Source organism: Pinus tabuliformis, chromosome 9, assembly GCF_031772625.1.
Source record: "Pinus tabuliformis cultivar Carrire ecotype Pingquan chromosome 9, CPIR1, whole genome shotgun sequence".
Lineage (NCBI taxonomy): Eukaryota > Viridiplantae > Streptophyta > Pinopsida > Pinales > Pinaceae > Pinus > Pinus tabuliformis.
In genome coordinates this window covers 1,782,663,146-1,782,673,711 of record NC_142307.1, presented here as the reverse complement: position 1 = coordinate 1,782,673,711, position 10,566 = coordinate 1,782,663,146, and the positions used below count along the sequence as shown (strand labels likewise).

General features: G+C 41.3%; 1 pseudogene; it reads right to left on the bottom strand.

Moving 5' to 3' along the window:
* Positions 1-3,542: 3,542 nt before the first annotated feature.
* LOC149155906 (uncharacterized) lies at positions 3,543-8,858 on the bottom strand (annotated as a pseudogene).
* Between the last annotated feature and the right edge of the window lie 1,708 nt (positions 8,859-10,566).

The following is a 10,566-nucleotide window of genomic DNA, read 5'->3' as shown; positions in this document are numbered from 1 at the left end:
GCTTCTTGCACAGAGAGGTGAAGCAAGAAATTCTGCTAGGGTATTGTCTAGGTGCGCTGGCAACGGAGCAATGTTTGTGTTCATGAAGTGACTCTGTTAGGGAATTGTCCAGGCCTGCTAGCAGTGGAGAAACACCAGATATGAAAACTGACTCTGACATTTTCTTTTACTTGTGCATTTATATACTCGTCATCCCCAATCGAGACAACTCGGTTTAAGTTGGCTTGGTATGTGTGTTGTTGATAAAGAGAATGGTAGGGACAATGTATTTAACTCAAGCTAAGTGAAGAAGTTGTGACAATCAATGAATTGAAAAATATCCCGAAAGTGTTAGACCTGTTTTACATCAGATAAGAACCATACAAAGAGCTGGAGTTCTACCAGTGTATCACAAGTATTGTAGTGGCTACAACCACCCTCCAAAATTTTTCCTATGCTTTGATTTTGGAGCCTTCCTTCCTATCCACAAGACCCTATCTCACACTAATTCGGTTATTCATGCTTTGATTGAGACTTATATTTTTCATTTTTGCTTTTATTTTCTTGCTTCCAAACTTACTTGATCTTTCTAGGTCATGAGCTAACCCCCTGACTTGGTCACAAAATATTTTTGGGCTTGCCTCCAGAAACTGCGCAATCCTTGAAGGAAGCCAGCCTTGATGATTAGAATTATGTATTTCAGACTGGTAGTCATCCTTGAGCTCAAAAACAACACAATCATGGAAGAAACCTAGCACTGATCCCAAAAACTGTGCAATCCCCTCACTGAATTCAAAAACTATGTAGTGCACTGAGCTCAGAAATTTTCCTAGTTCCCCAAAATTGTGGAATATTTTCTGGCAGCATGGATGGAAAATTTCCCCAGAAAAGTAAGAAAACTAAAGGGAAAAAAGCATACCTAGGAAATAGGGATCTATTTTTAGTATCTGAAAGACACTTTTGTTATTTTTAGAAGTTTCCAGCAAATGTCGCTTTTCTTTGATTTTAGGCATGAGTGTCATAAACCCTCATTTTCTCTAATCTAGTTAATCGACACCTCTAGAGCTCATTTTCACATACAATCTTGGAGATCTAACATTATTGAGGAGATCTAGGAGCCTTTGGTGCGGTTGTCATCGCTTTTCCGAGTGAATTTGGCTTTGGTCATCTTTTGCTGCTTTTTCGATCAATTTTTGTCATTTTGCTTATGTGAGTGTTGTTTTACTTATTTCTCTTCGTAACTTGTTTTAAGTTGTACACGTATTGTTTTAATTTTTTATTTGCCTTTCACAAGTGTCACATCATTTTCCTATTTTTGCACTAATTATCATCATTGTGTCGACTCTCCTCAGATACTTGATTTTCCTTTGGTTTGATTAGTTGCTACACTTGATCTACATGGACGTACTTATACTTAGTCATTTTTTCACTCAACCTCACATCATCAATCACTTCTACTTGTTTCTCACACTTCCATCAAGAAAATCTGCACATTCTTTGTCCAGATATTACCTTTTCTAATTCGTCACTTCACAATCATAAGGCTCAAGCCACAATATTGGCCTCTGGAACTACGTTGTGCATAGTACAGGCTAGATCCAACTACACACTATGTAGTTCCAGGAATCAATATGTCACCTTGGCTGCCTAGACTGTGCAACGCGCAGCCTCTCCTAGTCTCTTCCCAGGCTGGAACTCTTCATTACATAGTCCCAAGCCTCAGGATTCATCCTTGGCTGTTGGGACTATGCAATGCACAATTCCCATAGTTAGCCAAACTCCCTTGTTGATAAAAATTTCACAATCCTTCTTTCTAGTTGCCTGGCTTACTACTTGATCATGTTTTGAAGGTATATTTGTTGAAGCTAATGTTTGTTTTCCATGAGTGTCCTTTATGTCCCATAGGTACTACACTTGTGAAGCACTTCTCCTCAGCAATCATTGTTACCATGGCACCAAAGGGAGCTGCTTCAAAGAGACCAATGAAAGCAGTACTAGGGAGGCAGTTGAGAAAAGACTAGTAGACTTGCTAGTATATGTAGACACTCAACTATTTATAGAAAATGAATCATCACTAACATGGCCAAAATTTAATGAATCTCTTTTGACAAAGAGCCTTGAGGCAAATCTAGAGGACAAATCTGGAAGCAATAATCCCATACAAGATAAGGCTAAGAGAATGGTTGTTAATAGTCTAGGGTAAAAAAAAAGCTATAATATGAAAGTGGATCCAATTCTTATGAAAGTGGCTTTAGCAATAGAATTGAAGAGGAAGCATACGATACAAAGAGCATAGTGGAGGAAGAGAGAAAAGAAGAGCTTGCAGGAAGCATAATTTAGATTGAAGCAAGCAAAACAAGAACTAAAGGAAGAACGACATCTGGGGATGAAAGAACAAGAAGAGAAGTAGGAAGAAGAAGAAAGGAAAGGTGCCATAACAAAAGAAACAATGCCAATACAAGTTGAAGAGAAAGAAAAAAACCACCCAGCAGCATCGGAGGAGGGTGAAAAGATGCAGGATTGGGAGCTTTCTTAGTAGATTGAAGACTTATTTTCAGTTGTATATATGGAGTTGGAATTGGAGCCGCAAAATGAGGATGTTGACCTTGTTAGCGCTCAAGTCTACCTCAGGCTGAGGAAGGCAACACTCAAGGCCACATCAAACCAAGCTCAGCCTCGTAGCTAGCCCTACGAGGACAGGAGATGGCTCTCTCCGAGTCTATCTCGGCAAAAGATCTTCAAAGAGGCTGAGATGACTCACAAATAATACTAATTTTAGGCTCGTAAATTGATAGAAAGGGGTTTTTTGATAAATGATTGGGTTTTCTGGGCAGCATGGCGCAAAGACAGCAAGAGCAGAGATTAAATGAAAAATGCAGATTATCGCCTGAGGCAAGATAAGCATGAAGTTTAACAATCAAATTGGAATTATATGTAGTGAAAGACCGCTGCGAGGTTGACAAGGGCAATAGTTGAGTCCTTATCAAACTGAAGAAAACATAGAGAATGAATACTTCCCAAGGCAAAGCAGTAAACTAGATTCTGCCTTTCTCATTTAAAAGTATTCAACAGAAAATGATTATGAAATGTAATGTAAAACATTACAAGTTACATATGAAACATAAGAAAAGACAAAATGCTAAATCCACACCACAAGAATCTCAGGAGTCAGAGCTATATTTTTCCATTAAACCCCTGTCAAAAACTGTACAATAAAGCTCCGTCTTTTTCCTCCACAAGCTCTCCAAATTCTCTCTCCAACCCCCTAAAAATGATTTTTAATATATTAAATAAAACTCAGCTAGGAGAAAACAAAACGACCCAAAACAAGGGCGCTGTTTCAACTAAAATGATGAAAATAGGAAAGGTCTGCTCTAAAAAGGAGCAGCGTTACATTTGTTTGTTAATAACTAATGGAGAGGCGGCAGCTGTAGCTGAAGACCCTTTAAATTTGTAACTGAAGACCAAAATAGACAGTGCGCTCTGTTGTGGCAAGTATTTCCATTTAAATTTAAACTTTCCGCCTTTGACTGCCACTTGTTTTTCCTTTATTTGCTAACTTATTAACAAAATGCTATTTGAATAAAAACTAATTTTAATAAAAATAGTTTTTTATAGATTGCCCGAGCCTCATTTATGTTACCAGCCAACAGCTCCATGTTTATATAGCCTTGCCAGGCCTCTAACATCCCACCACATATCTTAATTAAGCTTTCCCAAACTCCTCGAGCAGCTTCCAAATCCCCTCCAAGCTGATATTCTAACCGAGCCCAGTATGCATGCAAATGCAAGAATTGATCTGTGTAATTCAGATGTGAAGACAAATATTCTGCTGCACGCTGAAATGTTTCTCGAAGTTGAACAACGTAAGATGATTTACTAATTTCATCCATCTTCATAATCCGTCGCCTCAAGCCATCAGCACGAACAAGGAACAAATCCAAATACTCATTAGGATTTGAGAACCCACAATGCAGAGACTGCTCAAACACGGCAGAGAGATCTTCCTCTGAAGCATCAAAGCGTTCCAAAGCAAGCATGTATTTAGCCCAAGTGCTTCAACCCAGGGGCAGTTTCGGACAGCTCTGGCATAAACAGATTTTATAATACTGGGAACCTTCAAATTGCTATCCAAATATTGAGTATAACGGAGCCAAAGATCATTTGCAACTGGAAATTCTGTTATTGCTCTCTCATAAAGAACTTGAACACGAGCTGGATCTCCTGAGGATTCTTCAAAGTTGATATAGGACAGGTAATTTTGAAAAAGTTCAGTATCCGCCTGCTTTCCTCTAGCCACCTTTTCTTCATAACTAGCACGCGCATTGTACATTTGTAGAGCCTTTTTATAAGCTGATATCACATTGGAAGGAAGTCCAGCTAAATGATCTATGTCATTCCCAATCACAACTCCCTGCTGCTCTTCCCAAAATTTGTAATCTTGAAGCATTGAATCAATGTCTTTCAATGGTATTGAAAGTTGTCGCCGAAATAGGTTACGGATTCGATCAACCTGTTTATCTTTTACCTCTTTGCTATTTTCTTCCATTGCGATGAGTAAAGCTTGCTTGAATTCTCTATATGCTGCCCACAATTTCTGAAACGATTCTTTTCAATAATTCTTTTCAATGATTCTTTCAAGGCACGATTTCTTCGTTGGAGCAAAAACAATTCTCTCTTCAACCAAGGTTTGTTTCCTAACATTAATAACACAAAAATCATGCTAAAATCTACTGAGCAACCTTTAGAAGCCTACTTTCAAGTCGATGGAGCCGATTTGATAAGAAACTGGGCGCAAGACAAAAATTTTCTGGGCTCTGTCACTGTATGGGTAGCGCGCCTACCCAGTGCGTAGCGCACCTCTGTGTGCGTAGCGCCTGTGTATTTTTACATTGGCTAGTGAGCCCTAGTGCGTAGCACCCACCTGAGTGCATAGCGCACACCTCCAACGCATAGCACACACCTCTTTTGGAAATTCTTGAACTATTGGCTACAACCAAAGTGAATGTATACAACAAAGCAACTTAAAGAGAGGAGGCAGCATCCATGATAAGCGAGAAACCATAGGATGAGAAGAACCAACATCAAAAGTGAATGCAGAACCATTTTTAGAGGTGGAGACTGAAGCCTTTTACTACCACTCCTTTTAAGGGCTCTCTAAAAAATGGTGACTCTGTGGAAAATATGCCACATTAGTTCATTCTCTGGTGTATTTGGGCCTCTAATTAAAAGATTGACCAAAGCCAAGATATCTTGCAACTCTTTTTTAATCCACTGTTCCTTTAAAGGTTCAAGTAACCAAGTTAAAACGCTTTGTTGTTGCTCACTCCCAGCAGTTGAAGCCATCACAAGAAATGTTTCTCCAACTCACTAATTCATTCTTTCACTGGATGCAAATGAATTGACAATTGTGGACATATATTATGTATGATAGATTTTGATCTTCGATCTGGAACCCTCTTTGCAATATTTGAAACTTTGATGTTTCTTTTCAACTTTATTTTGCTTTGCCTCTGATTGCTGATGATGTTTTTTCTGTTTGTGCTTTTGTAGGGATAGGAGCTATATAAGCTGTTGCCATTTGAAGAGCTGGAGAATTTTGAAACATTTTGTAAAAAAAACACATTTAATGATTTCTTCTTCAAAACAGGGTTTTGAAGAAGAATCAATCTCACATTATTGACGATGAAATTCCTGAAAAACTTACTGCGTTATTTCACACTTCTGCAGACAAAACCCTGGACTCAAGACATAAAATGACTCTTCTGATCAAAATGGCATTTAATGACTGCCAGTGACGGGAAATGAACCTTGGTGAATTTGACTGCAGCGGGCTGACCAGACGGAGTCTAACAGACCTGATGTCGAGTTCACCTTAGATCATTGTTCAGTATCCATCACCTCCAGCAGTAGAGTTAGCACTTAGTGATGAAGGGGATGTTGTTCCTCTTGATGATGATTTGGTAATGGACTTGTACAATTAGTCTTATGATGAATTCAAGAAGAGAATTGTACAAGCACAAGAAAAGAATTTTCTAGATGATTATGCATCACTTGCATTCACAAGAGAGAGGGTGATAGTGGAAGACACTAGTAAGAATCCAAATTCCATTGTCGAAGCCAACTTGGCCTTTGCGAGTGCAGCAAGATAAAGCACTCAGTATTTGACGGTCGAGAATAAGCAATTGGAATAAAACTTCTAGGTTTCCTTACAAGAGATAAAATAGCTCCTCGTCATAGCACAAAACGTAGTCTCCACACAGGTCTACTTGAAGGAAATGAGAGCAATGATACTTGGTGAGGCATCAACACTTGGAGAGACCATGCAGGACCTATATGAGGAGCTGACAACCATACATAAGGTAGATCACTTCCATGGCTTGCAACAACAGAGCAGGGATTTTGTAAAAAATATTAAGAATGTACAATCTTCCATTATCGTTGTGTAGGAATGGACAATGTGATACAAAGTGGCGCTGCTTGACTTAATGAATAAAATGAAACCATAGGTAGTGCTGGAAAAAGCAATATTTCGAATATTAATTTAGAATAATAAGAAGCTCACATTATTCATTTGAATTATTCATGCCTCATATGTACAATTATACAATAACAGGGATTTCATGGTGAAAACACACAAGATCCTATTAGTTGGCTCACTCACTGAATCCAAACATAGACACTAGGGTGGGCAGGATATTGAAGAGTAACTGGAGCCATTGAGACAGATTGCCACAAAGGAGGATTTGCAGATGAGGAGATAGAACATGCAGAATTACATCAGTGGTCATGTCTAGATTAGAACAATGTTTCTCTTACTCGAGAGGGATTTTAAAATTAGCTCCAAGTCATTATACTTGGATGTTATGTTGGCTAGATGATGGCTTAGTGGGGCCTGACCCGAGTTCAGAAGTGATTTAGCTAAGCAAATCATGATACTATTGGCCCTTTCGGCAATAGTCTACAGAGCGCAGACTGAGGTCTCACCCGAAGAAGTATGGGAGGGTGTTGGAACCAGGTTTCCGCACCCTAGGGATGTCTGATAGGAGGTGATTGGTACAATGTCCAACCTTTACACATACTATGCTACGTGCATCAGTGGGCACCCCGCGCCTTGCGATACTGTCCTCACGCAGTTCCATCCATAACGCGACCTGTGTTATTTACCCAAGTCTTCCTTAATTAGGCTCTGTTAGCAGATTACTTAGATTATTTTCATATATAAGCATTCATACAAGTATTTATCAATTATGCATAGTAAGTAAACAGAGTAAAAGTAATGCATAACATAAAAGAACAGATGCACAGAGTAAACTAGTCTTTAATAACTTTAAATCCCAAGTACAAACTTGACTCTGCCCTGCACACTCAGTTGCGGACTCTACTAGGCCTCTGTGCACTCAGCTGCAGAGCCTCTTCCTACTACTATGACCCAGTACACTTCAAATTCAACTCTAACCTCGAACAATGCCTTTGCTATTCTATCTATCCTCACTCCCCTTTACACTTAGAGCCTCACTCTATTTATACAGTCCCATGGTCCACAGACCATGGGTTGGCCAACACAACTTTACATTAAATTACAATATTTTAGGGTGGACATCCCTATGACTCATCATAGACTTTGTGCTCTGCACCCACAATTCACGGAGTCTTAAAATGTAATTGACCAAAACTTGGGCTTTGAGCCCCAAAAACATCCTGTGGGCGATCCCATGCTCAACAGGCCCCAACATAATCATTGTGACTCGTCCCAACTCATTCTGCTGGTGCAGAAATGTTGTTACGGAGCCCCTCCAACTGTGTCTGTGCTAGGCGAAAGTTTGCAATGCACTGTTCTGCCATCTGTTGGATCTGCTCTACTCTCTCTGCTGAATGCTCGTCATTAGGGGCAAACCCCTATCTTAAGGCATGCATCAACTTCATCTATGTGAGCTTCCCTTTGATATCGAAAGTGATGAGGAAGGCCTCATCAGTCCAAAGCTAGACGTGTGCTTTAAGTACTGCCTCTTTCTCCTACGTGGCATCCACCTATTCCTTCAATGCCTTCGCCTGCTATAGCTTCACTAGTAATTGGGTCAAGACAACTATCTGTGCCATTCCACGCACACTGTCGTACTGCACTTGAAGCTCCCATGCCTCTATTTCCAGGCACTCTATGGTGGGTTCCTTCTATAAGGAAGTGAGGACCACAAAGGATTCTTCCAACATTGTAGTACAGTTCTACACTACCTGTCCTATTTCCTCCAGCCCTTTTTGGATAGCGCTAGCACACTGTTCCCTAACTTCCAGGGGCATGGATGACTGTGCCTTTAATCACAATTTGGAAATCTGAAGGTTGAGGTCTAGTTGTATCCTCGTTGCTTCCTCCTTTGCCTTGTGTAATCCACTGGCCAATTTATGAATTCGCACTCCTACTGGAAGATCTATCAGGACAACCAATTTAGGGATAGTCCTATAAGCATCGTGCACCACCTGTGCGAGTCCTTGATTTTGCATAACAAGTTCATCATGCTGCCGGCTCAGCTATTCCAGATTGATCTTTTGTTCTCTCAATACCTGTAGTGCATGACCTTCTCTAGCACGGAGCTCGTCTATGACCACATCCTGTAACTGGTACTGGTTTCTCGCAGAAGGGCAGCCAAGTTTAAGCTCAACCCCTTAATCCAGTCCACTACAGCTTGGTCAACTTCATTTTTTGCCACTAACGCTCCCTCGGGGAATAAGAAAGTGTTGGTCACACAAGTGCGTAGCATCTGTTCCGCCCCTGATGTATTGGCTGCGACATATGGGGCCATCATTCCTATTTGAGGGGGATGCACCTGTAATCCATATAATTGTGTTCTTAGCACCCCCAACACAGTGTTCTGCTCCACCATCACCTCTTGGAGTGTTTCCTTAGTGACATCGCGAACCGTTTCACCAATGTCAAAAAGATCACCTTTTGTACACGTGATTGGGTCAATGGACGGCTTGGATGCCTTAGTCTTCTTTCTAGGGAGCGGTTTCTCAATGACGCGCAACTGTTTAAACTGTCGTGAGGTAGTTTTCGGATCCACGTGCTCTTCATCTAGATCAATGTCCTCAGCCCCCTGCCCTGTGGACATTTCATGGCCCCCCCGGCCTCTTTTATTGGCGTTGTTATTGTTTCTGTCATCTGCGCCACTGCTGCTGCATCAGCTATCTTCTGTTGGTGCAGTTGCTTCTGCTGCTGCTTGTTCCTGGCACCTCTTTCGACCAGTTGTGTGATGTGTAGCTTGGCGTCCTTCTTCCTTTGTTGGGCTGTGGCCTTCTCCATTCCTGCCAAGTTTGGGGGGTGCCACTCTGGAGGCCACACTTCTAATGCTATGAATATGGTGTCATCAGTAGCAATAAATGGAAGCTTTGTCCATTCCTTTGTTGGATCCTTCCATGCCTAGACATGAATGTTGTGCATTTCTGCTTTAAACTCTACAAATCTTTGCAGAGTGGTGTACACTGTGGGAGACAACCGTGGTCTTCTATTGATCCACATCTAGATTCTCACCTCTATTAGTACCCAAAAAACCTTGCTTGTGTGAATCTGCTTTATGTCCTTCATGGTCCAGAGCGAAGCGTACTTCGTGGCCTTAGGTAGATCCTAGCCAATAGGTGGGAACTGGCTATCTACCGGTATTTCACCTGCTATGAGAAAGATGGATAAGAGCAACCACATGTAGTGGAAGGTCTTACCCTGCTCTTGAGACTCCTTGCAGTTCATCAAAAATTGCTCACAGTGGAACTTGGCCCAGTTGAACTGGATCCCCTCTGTGCACTATTCGGCCAGCGCAACCATAGGTGCGGGTACTTCATCGGCACAACACTTCTGCAGTAATTCTCCAGCCAGGAGCTGGGTGGCTATGTGCATGCCTTTGTCCTTGATACTCACAATTGAATACTGTGGTTCTTCTTTTCCAGCTTGTATTTGGTTTTCATGGCTTCCGTGAGAGCCAAATTGCTACTTTTACCAGCTATTTCCCCAGGGTCCCTTCCTTTATAGGGAAGTTGAGAAATCCTATGAATAAGTTCCATCATGATGGGAATAGGCTCCTCCAGCCATACATACCGATCATGCACCAAGCACAACACCTTCCTAATGATGAAAATGGTGATGGGTGCACAGTGAAAGTGGGGTATCCATTGTAGATGAAGTAACCCAGCCTTTTCCACAGCATGCAACCATTTTCGTGGCTCCAACATGATCACTGGCCCCTCCAACTTCTGTTTCATCAAGATTTCTATTGCCAGGAGTGGAAACGTCTCCCTGTCTGTGAGGTCCTAATCTTCGAATTTCAGCATAGGCACCTAGCGCGAGGGGTAGACCTTCAAAATTAATGCTGTCAAGGAAAAGTGGGGTCTATAGCACACTCTTCATGGCCTCTAGGTCTTTGGCTACCCTAAATTTCCATTTCCACTGAGGGACGTACGTGGGTAAATTTATTGTGGAAGGCATTGGTGGGACATTCTCCTCCACATCGTCTTGTGCGTCTATTTGATCAATTAGAGCCTGTAAGTCTTCCTCCTCTTCATCTGATTCAATGGTGACGTCTTGGCCTTTTTCTTCCATTT